We start from the raw sequence: 17,682 nt of genomic DNA, 5'->3' as shown, positions 1-17,682 counted from the left end.
ATGGCTCTGTGAAGACATGTGGGATGTGAGGTAGCAGCTACTGACATTTGGGGGACAGCTATGACATTCATCATAAGATTAAGGGGCTTTCATCTTTATTCTCTTACTGTGTGTCTTCAACTCCTATGTTTAAAAAAAGCCACTTTGCTGAGTCACTTTAAGACAAACACCTAAGGCCTAAGTTTAAGTCCACGTATAAATGAGTGCTGGGCCCCCCTGTGGACAGCCCTGGGGCAGGGGTGGGGGTGGGGGTGGGGGGAGGGGAGTGCTGTCATGCTCCTTGGCTCCTTGTGAAGCAGAGGACTTCAGTTAGCCCATTAGCATTGACTGTTAACACAAACAAATCTTGGCTTTCTGGCTCTCTGTAGCAGTTTTAAAGCCAGAAACGATGGGCATTTATTTAATGAAAAGGGATCCAATGATACTGAATTGTCTTTGAAATACACTTCTAAGATTTCCTTAGTGTTGTCTTTTAATATTTTTCTCCTCCCTTTCTTCTTTCTTTCTACTGCTCCCTTTGTTTTTGTTTGTTTTTTTCTTTGCTTATTTCTTTGCCTCTTTCTTGTTTCTTTCCCTTTCTTTTCTTTTCTTTTCTTCTTCTCTCTTTTTTTTTTTTAACTTTTCGAGACAAGTTTTCTCTGTGTAGTCTTGGCTATCCTGGAACTCCCTGTGTAGACCAAGCTAACCTTGAACTCACAGAGATCCACCTGTCTCCAGCTCCTGAGTGCTGGTATTAAAGGCGTGTGTCACTCTTTCCTAAGCCTTTCATCTTTTAGTTTTTATTTATGCCTTTGGCTTGCAAAATTCTGCTTAACATTAAAAATAAAAAGATGAGCAATTGCTTGAGGAACAGAAAGTGAGAGGGCTGTGAACGGGGGCCTCCTTCAGATCTTTCTGTGAGATTCTTTTCCTGAAATGCTCAGGCTCTGGTCTTTCCCACGTTGCTGATGGATGCCTCCGGACAGTAGGATCAAGCTAGCTTTTCCAGGAACAAACCTTGAGTCGGAGAGACAAGTGAAAGCGAATGGAGAGCTCTTGGCTTCTGTGCCAGTCAGATAGCTGCTAGGAGTTAGTCCCGAGATAAGCCAACAAGGACCTGATGGCAGCTCAGTGGGCGAGAGGGTCTGCTTAGTAAGGAAGACTGACACACTGAGTCCCAAGCCCTGAATCTGCATAAAAAGACAGGCATGATGGCCTGCACCCGTGGTCTCTTGGTGAGAGGGGAGTCAGAGATAAAAGAAACTTCAAGAAGCTCAAGGTCCAGATAGCCTGCAGGACAAAGCAGGGCAAGAAACAAGAGAGGCCCTGCTTTCAACACAAAAGAAAAAGAAGCAAAGGAAGGTGGAAGAAGAGAATCGGCTCAGAAAAGTTAGCCCCTGCCTTCCAGTACAGCACCGGGGCAAGTGCCTCCATAGGTAACAGTAGTGCAAATAGAAACAAAAGGCGGTAAGCAAATACACACTCCTCTAAACGCAGATGGACATCCTGGGAAACTTTCAATCCCTGCTTTACCCCAACTCCTCTGGAGCACTTGCTCTCCCTAAGCTCAGATGCTCTGCCTGCCTCGTTGGCACGCAGTCTAACCTCCTGCCTGAGCTCAGTTCCACCCCATTTCTTCTTCCCTTTAGCAAAGCAAGTGTCGGGTAACCTGGTTACCAGTTCCATTTGTTCCTGCATACTTCCTGAAGGTCTCTGCCATAATCTCTAATGTACACATCTTAATGCCAAATGCCTGGAGCAGCATCAAGCCCTGAACCTCTCTCCGGTTCTTCCGGTTTCAGCCTTTTAAAATCCTATAGAAGGTGCCTTTCTGCCGGCGAAGTTACTGGTTCCGATGTCTTGGCTGCTTTGATGAAGACCTTACTCGGGGAGTTGTGTTTTGCACACTGCAAATTTGTGTGTGGTAAGATGAGGATGTAACCCTGGGGCAGAGGCTTTACTCTGACCATCTCAAATGTCTCTTCCGTGATCTCGGATGTGCTCTGACAAGTCCTGCGGCAAAGATGTAATGCTAAAAAATAGAACCATCCTTAAGAAGTACATAAAACTGACACAGGAAGATGGTTGAACAACAAAAGTCACTAGAAGAGTGACCAGAGGACTCTAGTTAGTGTCACCTATCCAGTTAATTCAGTAGTCTACCCCACTCCTCCTCTTTTTGCTGGCTTTCAAGTATCTCCGATCCCTTGGTGCGGACAAAGAAACGTCCCAGTGACTTCTTCAGTCCCGGAAGTGCATTTCTAGTTTCCGATGCAGTCCGCACACAGTCGCACACAGTCAAAGGCGCTCCAGAGTTAGGACCATAGTCAAGGTTTCATGCTTTTAAGATTTCTCTAGGGCAATGGCTACAAGGCTGTTTTTTGTTTGTGTCTTGATTTGAGGGCATTTTTATTTTGACTTGTTGGCAATCTACTCTCTGTGCTGCTCTCCACGTCTCCGACCGTGGGTGGCTTCAGGAACTTACTGGAGCGAGAGGCAAGCCAGGGAGAGAGGCATTGGGTACGCTGTGTCGCGTGTGGGTGGGCATGGAAATGCACAGCGAGGCTTTGATGGATCCGGGAGGGGCAGGGCTGGTCCCCGTGAGACAGAGACGATGCCAGGCTTCTTCTGGCCTTTCCTGCTCATACTTGCCCCATCCTCGCTGGTCTGGGTGCTCCAGGCTCCCCCCCCCCCGCCCCCTCCAAACCTGCTGTGTCCAGGAAATCTTCAGCAGTTGCCTAACCAAGGTGTGGCCAGCCTGGTTTCCACCCTGCGGAACTTCTCTGTTGCAGATAGAGAAGAGGACAGGATCTTTGTCTCCACGTTGCAAATGTTTTCAGAATCAGCCTTAATATCTGAAGACTTAGAAGTCAGCAAACTGACAAGCCATCCAGTATCCGGTACTGGGACCTGTAGACCAGGTCCAACAGGATATGTAACACCATATGAACCAGATAAGGACATTTTATTTTCCCCACAAAAAGATTCTTTTTTTCCCCTTTTATTGAAAATGTTTTTTTTTTTTGTTTTGTTTTGTTTTTTGTTTTTTGTTTTTTTTTTTTTTTTGGTGCTAGAGAGATGGCTCAGTGGTTAAGAGCACTGATTGCTCTTCCGAAGGTCCTGAGTTCAAATCCTAGCAACCACATGGTGGCTCACAACCATCCTTAACAAGATCTGACACCTGTTTTCTGGGATGTCTAAAGACAGCTACAGTGTATTTACATATAATAGATAAATACATCTTTAAAAAAGTTTTTTATATATTCTGATTATGGGTTTCCCTCCCCTACTCCTCTCAGTTTCTCCACAAACCCCTCCCATCAAGATCAACACACTTTCTCTCTTTCCTTAGGGGAAAAACCCAAACCAAGCAGGGCTCTAAGGAATAATAGTAAAGTAAAATAAAATACAGCAAGTTAAATAAAAAAAGAAACAAATCAGAATATGTCAAAACAATCAAGCAAGAAAAAGAGCCAAAGTAAAAGCACAAGAAATTCATATAAAAGTGCATGGGCACACACACAAAGACACAGACACACAGAGAGAGAGACACAGACACACATACAGAGACATACACACAGAGACACAGACACACACAGAGAGAGACACAGACACACATACAAAGACACACACACAGAGACACAGACATACAGAGACACAGACACACAGAGACACAGACACACAGAGACACAGACACACAGACAAAGACACACACACAGAGACACAGACACACAGAGACACAGACACACAGAGACACAGACACACAGACAAAGACACACACACAGAGACACAGACACACAGAGACACAGACACACAGAGACACAGACACACAGACAAAGACACACACACAGAGTCACAGACACACATACATACACAAAGCCATGCATACAAACATATACACACAAAGACATACATACATACATATACAACATATACACATATACATACAAATATATACATACACAAAGGCACACACATATACACACAGAAACACAGACACACATTCATATACAAAGGCATACACACACACACACACACACACACACACACACACACACACACTATAAAACCCCAAACAGGAAGCAAAGAACCTATAAAGTGTATTTTTAAAAAAAGCCCTAAAGGTGCCTGTAGCCTACCCTCGAGAGTGGTTTGTTTCCTCAGTGAAACTTCCTTGGAAAAAACAAAATTTTCATTTGCAAATGGTTGTTAGTTTAAGATAGCTTCTGGGTTAGGGGTAGGAGCGTGTCGTTCTCCTCTCAGCAACAGGACTCCACCTGGTACAGACCTGTGCATGTGCTGCAGTCTCTGTGAGTTTGTTCCTATAGTAGCCACAGTGGGCCTAGTAGGCCTGGGTTCCCTGGTGTTCTCCATCCCCTCTGGCTCTCACATTTTTTTAAAGATTTATTTATTTACTTTATGTAAAAGAACACACTGTAGTTATACAGATGGTTGTGAGCAATCATGTGATTGCTGGGAATTGAACTCAGGACCTCTGCTTGCTCTGGCCCAAAGATTTATTTATTATTATCTGTAAGTACACTATAGCAGTCTTCAGACACACCAGGAGAGGGTGTCAAATCTCCTTGCGGATGGTTGTGAGCCACCATGTGGTTGCTGGGATTTGAACTCAGGACCTTCGGAAGAACAGTCAGTGCTCCTAACCACTGAGCCATGGCTCTCGCATTCCTTCTGCCTCCTCTTCTGCAGAGGTCCTGGAGTCTGAGAAAAGGCATTAGACGAAGGGATCTGTTTTGGAGCTGAGTGTTCCAAGCTCTCTCACTCTCTGCCTAATGTCTGGCAGAGACATTGCGGGGGGGGGGGGGGGGGGTGTCTCTATTTGTTCCCACCTGCTGAGGAGGGAGCTCCTTTTATGATGGCTGAGCAGAGCACTGCTCTACGATTAGAGCAGGATGCCGTTAGGAAGCATGTTTTTGCTATATCCACTTAGCAGAACAGCAATCTTTGGCTTTCCTCTGGGTCCCTGGCCTATCTAGTCTCAGGTTATTCACCACCCTGGGGAAGAAAGAGGGTGTCGCTGTCTCTTTGAGTCATTCCACAATGACTTGCATTATAGAATTCTATAGCTCTTTAAAATGTGAAATGTTATACAGGAGAGGGACCTGAGCCTAAGGTGACCCCAAGAATCCTCAAACTGGAGGCTGGGAGATGATGCAGATGATAAAGTATATGTTGTGTAGGCATGACAACCCCCAGCACCTGAGTAAAAGAAGGCTTGTAAGTGTTAGTGCGTGCGTGTGTGTGTGTGTGTGTGTGTGTGTGTGTGTGTGTGTGTGTGCCTGCAGACACAGGTGGATGTCACAGCTCACTGGCTAGCCAGTCTAGCCAATTAATAAGCTCCAGACTTGCCTTCAGAAGAGAAGGATGGACAACTGTGGAGGAAGACTTCCGACATTGACCTTTGCCCCCTGGTACATGCACTCACAATGTGAGTGAACACATATCCAATGACCCTCCCATTTTAAATAAACGAACATGATTGTTGTTGTCAGTTTTTTTTTGAAAGGAGAGAATAAATTTACCAAAGTGGGGGGAACTCCCCACAATGAAAACTGTAGATGTCATTGTCAGCCAACTTTCCTGAAAGCAGCATTAGAAATGGATACCCTGTGTTGATCACAAGTGTGCACTTGGGAAAGAGGAACAAAACACGGACTGTATTGGCAGTGAATGACTGTTTTTGCCTTGGGATAAATTCTAACAACTTTATGGTTAAACACGCACATTCAAATCGAGATCGCTCTGCCTGTGACAGTGTTTGGTGTGCAAGGATGGGGATCAGAGTTCAGATTCCTAGAACCCATATATAAGGCCTGATATAAGTCTTAACAACGGAGTCTGGAACCCCAGTGCTGGGCCAGGGCAGAGACAGGCTCATTGGGACTTGATAGTTGCAATCTAGAGCTAGGTCCAACAAAAGACTCTTAAAGAGACTTAATTAAGTATTGAAGTCTAATATGTAATTATTTCATGCATCTCCATAAAGGCATATGTGCAAGTTGACTCAGTCCCTAAGCAACACTCCCCCACCCTATGCACATACCGCCTTATGTCAGGAGATGAGCTAAACACAGACAGCCTGTTCTCAGGTCGACCTTGAACCCCAGTGACCTGGTAGGTGGCTTCCACCTGCATGGGACAGAAGGAGTTCGGTGGTCTCGCTCCCTGGGCTACTAGCTCCTGTGGCAGCTACAGCCCCACAGACCCCTGCAGGAGAGGTGTTCAGCTATCAGTGTGTAGGAGCAGCACCGAGCCTTTCCACATGCAAATAAGGTTTCCCCAAGCTCTCAGTCCAAGCCAATGAGATGTGTCTGCTGTTAAACCCCGAATCACCCCCCCAAACTATATATAAACCCTATCCTGAATCCTATAGACTATTATTAAAGGTGTGCGAGAATTTCTTCGTTGTCCAAGAGCTTCTGTCATAAGAGCTATAACACTTGGAAAGAGGTCTGCTCTCCCAAAACACCACCAGCTGCTCTGCTGCACTCCTCCCTGGCTAGGTGGCATTTCATTGGCCCAGCCTGACCCTATTCAGTGCAGGGGTGTGGGTAACCAAGATGGTGATGGTGATGTGGTGAAGATGGAGGTGGAATCAGCTGCAGTGGGGGCAGAAGCAACTTTCCCTCCTGCTCCCACCCTCTTCCCTCTGCCAGAATTCTCACACCCAGGCCCAGGCCCAGTCAGAGACCTCTGTGCAAAGCCTGGGTATGCAGGCCTACAACCTTATATTAGAGTCATACTCTATTTCTCTCTCTGTGTGTATGTGTGTGTGTATAAATAATGTATGTATGTATGTATGTATATGTGTGTGTGTGTGTGTGTGTATTGAAAGCAAAATCAAAACCACAAGTGTGTTCTCTCTGTGAGTGACTCTTTAATGCCCATCAAAGTTTCAATGGGCATTGTACTGGGTAGTGTTTTGTTCACTTGGTATAAGCTGGGCTTTCTGAGAGAAGGGAACCTCAGCTGAGAAAATGCCTCCACTATAGGCCTGTAGGTGAGCTTGTGGGGGTGTTTTCTTGATTGGTGATTGGTATGGATAGGCCCTAGGCCCAACCCAGCATCACCCCTTGGCAGGTTGGGCAGGATGGTATAAGATTTCGCAGGTTAAGAAAGCAAGCCGTGAGGAGCAAGCAGGACTCCCCTGTGGCATCTGCCTCAGGTCGCTTTCCTTCACAAGGGACTGTAAGCTGCACGGTAAAGTAAATTCTTTCCTCCCCAATTGCTTTTGGTCATGATATTTACCACAACAAGAGAAGCCTAAATGATATAGACATTTATGTTCTTTTGTAAGTAACTGAGCTTTTAAAAGTCCGGGGCATCTCCTTCGGGTGGGGAAGATTGTGTGTGCGCATGCGTGTATGAGGGGGGAGGGGGAGGGGTCTTCCTGCCCCCAGAACCACTTTAGACAGGGCCCACCTTCTGTGCTTTGAGGAAGGCTACGTTTGTGTAGGAGGCTGACTTTTCCCATCTGGGAAAGCTCCCTGTAGTGATTTTTGGATCCCAGTTAACAAGTGTGTAGTGGGCATTCTGGGAAGGAAGGATAAACCGCCATGTGTTAGTGCTGTGCTATGTCCCAAGCCTCCTCTAAAATTGCGAGCACAGCCATCTACCGGTCACTGTTCTTGGGTTTGGCAGTTCAGTCAGGGCTCAGAAGGATGGTCCGTGGCTCATCTCTGGTCTGCACTGTTTGCGGCTGCTGGCTGCTGGACCACAGATGGCTTTGCTCCCGTGGCAGCTGTGTGAGGTTCTTTTCCTTCATAGAGAGTGAAAGCAGAAGCTGCAGGGCTTCCAGGATGGAGGTGGGGGGTGGGTGGGAGTGTACTGGGGCGGGGGAGAGTCACGAGATGCTGCTTCTGCTGTATCCCGTGACCCAAAGCAACTCACAAAGTCACCCCAGATCCAAGGAGGTGGGAAGATAGACACCACCTACTTAAGGTGGGAGCGGTAAAGAATATATGGCCATACTCCATAGAGTCCTTAGGGCAATTCCAATGAGAAAGGCAACTTCCGGGATGGAGCGAGGATGCGTGAATTCGTGGAGTTTTAAGGAATCCAGCTTCATTTAAGCACGGAGGCCATTAAATGAGTAACTTCAAAAGGAACCAACATGAGAGACGAACACTAAATACTTAGAACCGGGTTTTTAAGGTAAGAGTCGTTGAAAGCCGGGTCCTATGCTGTCCCCTGTCTGCTGCCCGACCTTGGTGGACTTCAGCTTCCTTGATGTTTTTAATTTAACAGATGTTTGTCTTGAGATCTCGGAAGACTGTGTTTCATGAAACCGCATGTCTAGGCGAGGCTTTACCAAAGTTGTCACAGTTTTCCAGAAGTCAGCAGGCCGAGGCTAAGTACCTGGCCTCAAGAGCTAGGACAGAACCTGGGTTCAAACCCTGTCTTCACCGTAAAAACCCGTGTCACATTGATAAGTCGCCGGAGCCATGGTTTTTCTATTAGCCTAATATTGTTCTCACATGACAGGACAACCATGAGGATCTAATCCTGACAGGTTTATGAATTCATTGGTGGATTCATTGGAGGGGCTAACTTAATGTAATTCTACGTCTTGAGGAACCTCTCCCCAAATTATTATCATTCTTTTAGATCATTATATTATCCAATTAGTAACAAGTTTTGCTATGTAGCATGGGCTGACCTTGGGCTTGAAATTCTCTGTCTCAGTCTACCAAATGCTGCCATTAGAAGTGTGTTACCATTATGTAGTGCTTACTACTGTTATTTTTACTCCTTTTTTAAAAAGCATGTTTAAATTTTTTTATTTATGTCTGTGTGCGTGTCTGTGTGTGTGTTCACATGTGTACAGGTGCCTTCAGAGCCCAGAAGAACCCAGAAGAAGGACCCCTGGAGGCGGTGGCACAGGTAGTTATGAACTGTCAGACTTGGGTGCTGGGTCACTGAATTTGGGTTTTCTCTAAGAACAGTACTTGTTCTTAACCAGGGAGGCATCTCTCTAGCTTCACAGCTATTATTTTAAAAAGAGTGTATTGTTTCAGCCTCATGTTTCAAGCTGGATATTTTGTTTCCATAGTATATCAGGTTTATAGACTATTTAATTTAATTTAATTTTATAAGACAGGGTTTATCTGTGTAGCCCTGGCTGTCCTCAAACTTGTAGATCTGCCTGCTTTTGTCTCCTGGGTGCTGAGATTAAAGGCATGTGCCTCCACCGCTTGGCTTATAAACCTTTTAAAAATCACAATGACTATCGTATGTTAATTGTACAAATGAATGGGACTTCACTACGATGTTTCCATAGATGCATTTGTTGTGGTTTGATCCTGTTCACCCTCTTTCTACCCTCTCTGTCCCCCTCCTCTTTCTACCTGCTTCCCCTAGCCTGTTTCCCTTCCTTAAAGGTCTTTCTTACATTTTCAGATTCTTTAAAAAAAAATCATCATAAAAAACTTCTAATTTTTGAACAGTTTCCCACACACATAATTTTGGTAATTTTACAACCCCCCTCTCTATTTCAGTTTTAGCAAAACGTCCTCAAGTAAGGGAAGCTTTTAACCACAAATGCATTTTAAACAGAGGTAGTGAATTTACACCAATATCAATCAGTGCCTCCTAAATCCTGTTAATTGGAGCTGACTTGTATGTTGTATGGATTGTATATGTACACACACACACACACACAATGCAATATATATATATATATATTGCATTGCCATAAGTGAAAGTCTGCTGACTGGATAGTTAGGAAACAGTTGTATGGCACTCAGAGCATGGGATTAGGGTCATAAGAAAATGCTGCGTTTGAGCTTCAGTTCTGCTCTAGGCAAATGGGCAGCACCCAGCTGCAGGTGCTCCTTGTCTGGAGCATGGAGGGTCACAGCCAGAGGAAAGAATTTCCATCTTGCCCATTATTCATAGAGACGTTCTGGATGATGCACAGGGAAGACCCAGCAGGCTTCTCTGTCTGCTTCCCCATCACTGCTTGACTGTGTAACATGGCGGGCGAGTCCCAGCCTCCATTTTCATTCACTCTTAAGCCATTTCCTAGGAAACAGCTGAGTTATCAAAGTTGTCCACTGTCGTGTGCTTTAATTAAAATCCCTAAGCAGGGGATGGAAAGGATTAGTACATGACTCACAACCCAGGCAAACAAGTAACATCTCTTAAGAAGTAATGAATGAGGTAGAGTGTTATCCCCTGCCAATCAGCTATGAACATTCCCAGCCCAGCCCAAGAAGAATCCCTGCAATCCCTGCAGAATTACCACCTGTACCCTGAGGCCTCCAGAAACTTTTACAAGGACCAGTGTATGAAAACTGTTGCTTTAAACCTGAGCAAGAGACTAAACATGAATTTCAAACTGCCCATGGAGCCTGCCGAAGGGATTGAGACACTTCTGCCACAGGGGTCAATGAGGACATGACGTTAATAAGCAATCAGAAGTGATTTTTGAAGGCAGTAAAAATGAGGAGCCTGAGTTATGTGTTTGCTGAAGAATAAAGGAGAAGCAGAGCCCCCCTGCTTCTTCTTTAAATCCTTATTTTTTCCCACGTGTCTTTGTGTGTCTGTGTGCCTGCGTGTGTGTCTCAGTGCGTATGCCACATGCCTGTGTGTTCCTGCAAAGTCCAGAAGAGGGTGTTCAATTCCCTCGAGCCACAGATGCGGGTGTTTGTGAGCTGTCCGACATGGGCTCTGGAGATTAAACTCATGTCTTCTGGATGAGCAGTGCATGCTTTTAACTTCTGGGTCATCTCTTTAGGGCCCCTCCCCAAGGATAATTTAAAATTGGAAGTACCAATTAATGTACACTTGTGAAGCAAGACTTATTTTCAAGAGAATTTCATTAGCACAAGCTGATGTAACTTTAGTCATTGCCGTTCAGAAAAGAAAAAGAAACAGAACAATGATATTTGTAACTGTGGTTAGAATTTTCATGGATTATCCCTATTTTGAATAGGGGACAACCAAGTGCAGAGAGATTAACTTGCCCCTGGTCACAGCAATGGGACTAGGGCACTAAGAGTATGAAGCCAGGGATTGAACGTTCTCATTATGGGGTGCTAGCCAAACCATGCTGCCCTCCCAAAGACAGCTCAAAACAGGGACGAAGCCTAGTGCTCCATAGTCCAAGTTCCCAGTTCAGATACTAGGTTTTCTTCTTTTTTTAACTGTGTGGCCATAGGTAAATTAATCTAATGTTTCTGTGCTACAGTTTCTCTCTGTCTTAAATAGTGACAACACAAGATAGTATCCGATGAGCTATGTAGTTACTGTTATTGTTGGTGTTACTAAAACAAACAAAGGAAAAAAGTACTGTGTGCCTGCTTCAGATAAGAAACCAAGGCAATACCCGCCATATTAACTAACACTATATGCTCTTCCTGGGCCTGGGAGAACAGCAGATGAGTCACTAGGTTGGGCTTTCAAGCCTGGGCAGTCCTGGCCGGGCTTACTCAAGGCCTGCTGCTCAGAGTCCCGTGTATCTGGCTGCATGGTTCACCATCTGATGATGATGGAGGCCATCTTCCTTACCTTGGGCTGTTTCTTGCAGGGTTCAAAGTTTCTCTCCTTGTTGAAGTCAGTCCCCCTGGCTACTGACTTAGAGTAGGGCAGCTTTCTCCTTTTTTTGACCATCTCTTCCATGCCAAGACCCTTTCTCTTCAAAGAAAGCCCACATTTGTCATCCCTCACTAAGCAAAGAGCTTTGCCCCCCCAATCCTTGCTGAGGACAGAGTTATGAGTGGAACTGTGTTCCCCATAGTTCTCCAAATTCATTATTCATACCGGTAGTTGAGAATGTAGCTAGCTTTGGAGAGGCAGACTGCACAGTCAAGGGGAGTTGAAGACAAAGGAGACCTTGGCCACAAAGGAGATCACTGAGCGGACACCTGCACAGTAGAAAAGCCACTCAGGGCAAAGGTGTAATTGAAGCACTCAGGAGGCTGAGGAAGATGACAGAGTTCCGAGTCACTCAGGCCTGCGTGATGAGATGGGGGTGGGGAGGGTTGGACAAAATAAATTGCTGTACTGTTTAATTTATGCCGTCTGTAAAAATTTTTATTTTACATTATCATTGGTATGTATATGTGAGTGTGCATATGTCCATCTGTGTGAGTGTGTGCAAGTGTGGTATATGTGTGTGTGCATGTGGAGGTCAGAGGACAACTTTTGGGAATTGGTCTTTGCTCCCATCATGTGGGTTCCAGGGATGGGACTCAGGCTGGCAGGCTTGATAGCATTGGTAGCAGGCTCCTTTATGTTCTAACCTGAAGCCTTTTTTAAAATCCGTTTCCAACAGTCTCATTGATAAAATTGGAAAAGCAGATTACTAGGATGCTATTGCTAAGCTGTTTATGTGGAACATGGAGTCTGGGGCGGATTCTCCTGAAGGACAACGAAGGGCTGCTCCGATGCTCAGTTCTTTCCCTTGCAGTTTCTTTCTGGACCAGCTCCAAAAGCAGACTGAATTTACTGAAAAGGTGGAGTATGATGGTTCCTTGAAGAAACCTCCGTTTCCAAATGTTCCACTCTGTTTTGGGGACAGGGATTGTGGGGGTTGCATCACTGCTGGATGGTTGAGCCACTGAAAACCTTCTTTTGATCTCTGAGTGTTTGCAACATTTTGATCAGAAGTTTCAGCTTTGACTATAAGGGATGTGGTACAATCTCCGAAGGAAATACATGGAGAACCAACAGAACAGCACAGCCTGGGCATAGTGCAGGGTGGCAGGATGTATTTCTGCGCACTCCTCCACTAAAGTGCTCCTGCTCTTTAGCCCTGGCTTTAGCTAGTTGTATAACTCTGGTGTTCTGATTTGTCAGTATTTTAGCTTGAGCGTGGATAAAAGGACCCTCCCAAACCAGTGTACCAAGTGGGGCAGCAGCTAGGAAAGTGTCTGCATTTGGACAGCTTAAATGTGTCCTCCTTTTGACATTGTCCTTTGCCTTACAGAAACTTTGTAGTTTTATGAGGTCCCATTTGTCTATTCTTGATCTTAGAACATAAGCTATTGGTGTTCTATTCAGGAACTTTTCCCCTGTGCCCATGCCCTCAAGGGTCTTCCCCCGTTTCTTCTCTATTAGTTTCAGTGTGTCAGGTTTTATGTGGAGGTCCTTGATCCATTTGGAGTTGAGCTTAGTACAAGGAGATAAGGATGGATCAATTCGCATTCTTCTGCATGCTGACCTCCAGTTGAACCAGCACCATTTGTTGAAAAGGCTATCTTTTTTCCATTGGATGTTTTCAGCCCCTTTGTCGAGGATCAAGTAGCCATAGGTGTGTGGGTTCATTTCTGGGTCTTCTATCCTATTCCATTGATCTGCTTGCCTGACATTGTACCAATGCCATGGAGTTTTTATCACTATTGCTCTGCAGTAAAGCTTGAGGTCTGGGATACTGAATCCCCCAGAAGTTCTTTTACTGTTGAGAATAGTTTTAGCTATCCTGGGTTTTTTGTTATTCCAGAAGAATTTGAGAATTGCTCTTTCTAGCTCTATGAAGAACTGAGTTGGGATTTTTATGGGAATTGCATTGAATCTGTAGATTGCCTTTGGCAAGATGGTCATTTTAACTATATTAATCCTGCCAATCCACAAGCATGGAAGATTTTTCCATTTTCTGAGGTCTTCTTCGATTTCCTTCTTCAGAGATCTGAAGTTTTTGCCATATATGTCTTTTACTTGTTTGGTTAGAGTTACACCAAGTTGGGAAAGGTTCTTCACCAACCCTAAATCCGACAGAGGGCTAATACCTAATATATACAAAGAACTCAAGAAGGTAGAACCCAGAGAACCAAATAACCCCATTAAAAAGTGGGGTACAGAGCTAAACAAAGAATTTTCACATGAAGAACTTTGGAGGGCTGAGAAGCACCTTAAGAAATGTTCAACATCATTAATCATCAGGGAAATGCAAATCAAAACAACCCTGAGATTTCACCTCAAACCAGTCAGAATGGCTAAGGTCAAAAACTCAGGAGACAGCAGGTGTTGGATGTGGAGAAAGAGGAACACTCCTCCACTGCTTCTGCGATTGCAAGATGGTGCAACCACTTTGGAAATCAGTCTGGCAGTTCCTCAGAAATCTGGGCATGACACTTCCAAAACCCTTATTAGATTAACAAGTGACTTAAGAAAAACAGGAATTATCCCTCAATAGATGAGTATTCAGGCTCTGCCTTGCTGGAGGGCTTTCTTTTATTAAAGAGCTCTCTACTATCCTGCTTCTCCCTCATCCAAAGCACTGCAAATACAGGCCTACAAATCAAATTGAAATCAAGGGGGGGGGGCTAAGAATACATGAAAACACTGTCAAAATGGCTAATCATTTTGTTTGAAAAAACAGGGTCTCTCTGTGTAGTTCTGGCTGTCCTGGAACTCACTGTGTAGACCAGGCTGACCTCAAACTTACAGAGACTCTCCTACTACCCAAGTGCTGGGATCAAAGGTATGTGCCACTACATCCAGCTCAAAATAGTCAAGCATTTTTTTCCAAGTAGCATAGGCAAATGTATTTTGCTCATACCAGCCTTGCAAAAAATGTACTAACTTGAAAAGAAGCATCAAAAATAAATGTGTCAGCTTGTTAAAAAAAAAATCCGGAGGACCCTGCTATACCACTCCTGGGCATATACCCAGAGGATTCCCCGGCATGCAATAAGGACACATGCTTCACTATGTTCATAGCAGCCTTATTTATAATAGCCAGAAGCTGGAAAGAACCCTGATGTCCCTCAGCAGAGGAATGGATACAAAAAATGTGGTATATTTACACAATGGAGTACTATTCAGCCATTAGAAACAATGAATTCATGAAATTCTTAGACAAATGGATGGAGCTGGAGAACATCATACTAAGTGAGGCAACCCAGTCTCAAAAGATCAATCATGGTATGCACTCACTGAGAAGCAGATATTAGCCTAGAAACTTTGAATACCCAAGACATAACCCACATATTAAATGATGTCCAAGAAGAACGGAGGAGTGGCCCCTGGTTCTGGAAAGACTCAGTGCAGCAGTATAGGGGAATATGAGAGCAGGGAAGTGGGAAGGGGTGGATGGGGGAACAGGGAGAGGTAAGAGGGCTTATGGGACTTTCGGGGAGTGGGGAGCCAGAAAAGGGGAAATCATTTGAAATGTAAATAAAGAATATACCGAATTAAAAAAAAATGTGTCCTCCTGTGAGATTTGGTTGCTGCCACTCCCTGTCTCACCTTCCTTCCCTCCGAATCCCCCCCCCCCCCCCAGCAGCTTGTGCCCCACGCTCCCGTCTCCGGGATCGAACGGCTTCTAGGATGTACTTGCTGCTTCTCACGAAGTTGCTGGAGACTGAAAGAAAAAAGTTTCAAGACTCACCTGTAATCCCAGATCTTAAAGATGGGGGCAAAAGGACCAGAAATTCATGGCCATTTTTGGCTGCATGCCAAATTCAAGGCTAGCCTGGGCTCCCGGAGGCTCTTGTCTCAGAACAAAAGAAGAAAGAAAAAAAAAGTCCAGAATGGATTTCTTGGCTCTAATTTCAGATCACTGGGGCAGGGAATCTTCCCAGTGTTCCCGGCGGCTTATGTGTCGGATTGAGAAGCGCTGTGTAGACCAATAACCTAGAAGATGCTATGGATGAGAAGAAATACAGCTTCCCTTCTAGAGCAAGGAAAAGGTGCGTGCTCCAGTTCATTCTGAGTTTGGAATTGTTAAAAAGTAGGTGACCCTATTGTTTTGTGATGGCACTGAATATGAAAGTGAAAGCTGCATCACAGAGGGGAACAGAAAGGGGCACAGATTCAAACAATGTGTGACACTTAGGCGTGTCAAAGCTGTAATGTATATGTTGGGTTTACTCACAAAATCACGGAAGGAGTGTGGAATAAACGCAAAAAGAAAGACTTGATGAAAACCTCAGTAGCATTCTGGCCTCAATGACACACCATGTTGTTCAACATATATGTTCACAGCCTCCAGGACTGACTCCCATCTGATCACAAACTATCAAGCGAGCTTTGGGATGATAGGGAAAGAGGGGAGTGGCTACCGCAGGGCGGTTTCCCTTGGCCAGCCCTTCCCCCACCTATGCTCTTTGGTTGTCTGCAGTTAAGGGGGACAGACCTGCCCTGTGTCTTACTCCATGAGGGTTATACAAGGGCTTTCCAACCCTCTTCCCCATCAATCTTTGGATTCTCCTTCCAAGCGACATGGACTGTATGGTGCACTGCTCAAAGTGCTGGAAAGCACCCGCATCCTGTGTTGACAGGACCATCTGGGAACCAGACTCAGCCTCAACCCCAGCCTATACACAAAGCAAATATCCAATGAGCCGCAGTGAGGGCGCCATAGTTACAATGGCAAAGACACAATGGAAGTGACTGAAACCCACACACTCAGGAGGGTTAATATGGTACATAGAATAGAATAATGCGCGCGCACACACCCACCCACCCACCATTTTAAGTAATCTGATGAAGTACTCACTCAGGGAGAGGAATAGATTTGTTGCTCTAAGGTTAATTGAAAACAAGATGGAAAACAGCTCTTATCTCTGAGATAGGGAATTGCAGGATATTAGCTTTCTTCCTTCTGCTTAGCTAACTGTTTTACCTGTAGACCATGAACACGTTTTAATTGTGCGATATGTCATTAAAACACAACCTCTCAGTAGGAAAACCACCTTCCTCTCAAGTGAGTGTAGAATACCACTTCCAGAGAGTTCTAAGGTCAGTGGCTTCATTTCATGGCTTTTGTTTGCAGCAGGGAGGATATTTGGCAGGGCGGGGTCACTTTCCACAGAAAGGTGCTTAGAGTTCTTTTGACAAGATGCAAAACGTGCAAAGGTGTTTTCCAAGGTTATAGCCAACTTCACTTATTTTTTTAATAAAATGCTTAATTCTAGTTAGATAAAAATTGATTCATTACAGTAGATGTTGATCTTTAGGTGATATATATTTCTCAAATTAATTTGTGTGGTATGTTTACATATATTTTATTAAGATTAAAAAAAATAGGACCAGGCCAGAAGATGGAAAGATCTCCCATGTTCATGCATCAGTAGAACTAACATAGTAAAAATGGCCATCCTACAAAAAGCAATCTATAGATTCAGTGTAATCCCCATCAGAATTTCAACACATTGTTTTACGGTCTTGAAAGGACAATTCTCAACTAAACAGGGAAAAACAAAAATCTCAGGCTATCTAAAACAATCCCAAACAATAAGGGAACTGTTGTAAGTCCCACCATGGTTGATTTCAAGCTGTCCTACAGAGCTATAGGAATAAAAATCACATGGTACTGACATAAAAACAGACACATTGAACAATGGAATAAAACTGAAGCCCCAGACATAAGTCCACAGTTGTGGACACCTGGTTTTGGTAAAGGAACTGGAAATACACAGTGAGAAAAAGAAAGCTTCTTCAGCAAAAGGTGATTAGTCAGTATGGCTGTCGGTATGTAGAAGAATGTGAAGAGAACATATCCATTACTCTGTACAAAACTCAGGTCCAAGTGGATCAAAGACATCAACATAAAACCAAATAGAATGAACTTGATAGAAGAGAGCATAGAGAATTGCCCTGAGCTTATTGCTACAGGAGACAAGTTTCTGAACAGAACACCAATAGCACAGGCACTAAGATCAACAATTAATAAATGGGACTGAAAAGCACAATCTACAGATTCAATGCAATCCCCATCAAAATTCCAACTCAATT

The 17,682-nt window shown here is 44.4% G+C and overlaps 1 long non-coding RNA gene across 6 annotated transcripts in view; it reads left to right on the top strand.

Annotated features, from left to right (window-relative positions):
• LOC127697187 (uncharacterized) overlaps positions 1-13,966 on the top strand; it is a 62,441-nt gene extending 48,475 nt beyond the window's left edge. For all 6 annotated transcript variants that reach the window (XR_007980421.1, XR_007980419.1, XR_007980420.1 and 3 more), the window contains 2 exons: positions 8,828-8,883; positions 12,413-13,966. This is a non-coding gene — a long non-coding RNA (uncharacterized LOC127697187). The remainder of the gene's footprint in view (positions 1-8,827; positions 8,884-12,412) is intronic.
• The last annotated feature ends 3,716 nt before the right edge of the window (positions 13,967-17,682 follow it).

This window comes from Apodemus sylvaticus, chromosome 12 (genome assembly GCF_947179515.1).
Source record: "Apodemus sylvaticus chromosome 12, mApoSyl1.1, whole genome shotgun sequence".
Lineage (NCBI taxonomy): Eukaryota > Metazoa > Chordata > Mammalia > Rodentia > Muridae > Apodemus > Apodemus sylvaticus.
This window is presented reverse-complemented; position numbering and strand designations above follow the sequence as displayed.